The sequence below is a fragment of the Cajanus cajan genome, chromosome 4 (assembly GCF_000230855.2).
Source record: "Cajanus cajan strain Asha chromosome 4, NIPB_CcT2T_4, whole genome shotgun sequence".
Lineage (NCBI taxonomy): Eukaryota > Viridiplantae > Streptophyta > Magnoliopsida > Fabales > Fabaceae > Cajanus > Cajanus cajan.
In genome coordinates this window covers 43,590,883-43,592,251 of record NC_138520.1, presented here as the reverse complement: position 1 = coordinate 43,592,251, position 1,369 = coordinate 43,590,883, and the positions used below count along the sequence as shown (strand labels likewise).

The 1,369-nt window shown below is 38.6% G+C and overlaps 1 non-coding gene across 1 annotated transcript; it reads left to right on the top strand.

The window, feature by feature from the left end:
• Positions 1-469: 469 nt before the first annotated feature.
• LOC145957611 (small nucleolar RNA R71) lies at positions 470-576 on the top strand. The gene has a single exon (XR_014433654.1). It is a non-coding gene; the product is annotated as a small nucleolar RNA R71 (small nucleolar RNA).
• Positions 577-1,369: the final 793 nt, after the last annotated feature.

Genomic DNA, 1,369 nt, shown 5'->3' with positions numbered 1-1,369 from the left:
CCAACCAGGGTTGTATGTGTTGGAATATGGATTACTCTTCTCTCTTCGAGGAGTGTCATAGAAATTATGAGAAGCTGCCACTTGTTCAGTAGTATCTTCTTCTTCTCCAGTAAAAATTGAGGTACAATCTACTGCAGTGTGCCCTTGTTCCCTACAAAGGTCACATACTTGATTTGTAGCCACTGAATTAACCTTAGCTTTTTCCATCTTGTCTAACCTTTGATTAAGAGTATCAAATTTTGCTAAGAGTAACTCAATATTGTTCACTTCATATTGCCCCGGAGTTCCTTTCCTTGCTGTGACTTCTCTTTCACTGTATTGGCTGTGATTTGAGGCTACATTTTCCAAAATAATCATGCAGTCATTAATAGGTTTCCCCATGAAAGATCCTCCAGCTGCTGAGTCTAATATCATGGTGCTTTGTTGGTCCAATCCTTCAAAGAAAAATTGGATGGTAAGCCAACGGTTGAAGCCATGTTGTGGGCATGCTTGAAGATATCCCTTGAACCGCTCCCATGCTTCATAAATAGTCTCTCCAGTGCCTTGTTGGAAATTAGTGATTTTCTTCCTCAATTCTTTAGTTTTAGAAGGAGGAAAGAATTTCTCTAGAAAAGCTCTTTCACATAATTCCCAAGTTGCTATCTTTTCTCTAGGCACTGTTCTTAGCCACACCTTTGCCTTATCTCTCAAGGTGAGTGAGAATAAGCGGAGTCGCATTCCATCAGAAACTTCATCATCAAATTGCTGGGTCTCACAGATTTCCAAGAACCCCTCTAAGTGGTCATTAGGATCTTCTGATGGTAGTCCTCCAAAGGTGTTCTGTTTGAGCATATTCACCAGAGAAGCTGGTACAGTAGCTCCAGTTTGCATCTCCCCTCCAGGTATCCCACGAGCTATGGGTGCAGAGTAATCCCGAAGCGGTAAATTATCTCGTTGTGCAGCCATGTCAAATTCTCTAGAAAGGTTTCTTTTCCTTCTCAGGAAAGTTCTTTCAATCTCAGGATCAAGTGGTGTTGGTTTCCCAAGACGTAGAGATCTCTTTTGCATTAACCCTAAGGCACTGCAAAAAAAAGAAAGTGACCCGTGAAATCTGAATTGGAGAAGTAAACACTAAAAAAATTAATTATTTATTTATTTAATTTAATTTAATTTTTTTTTTAAATTAAATTCGAATTAAAATAATTGTAATTTAAATCAAGAGACGTAGTCCCCGGCAACGGCGCCAAAAACTTGATGTGTGAAAAACCGCAAGTGTACGGTTGTCGTCAAGTAATAAATATCGAATCACAGGGACTACGTGTTTGACCTAGAATTACTAGTATTTTAATTTGAATTTTAAAACAGATGGAATTTCTGTTTTGAGATGATA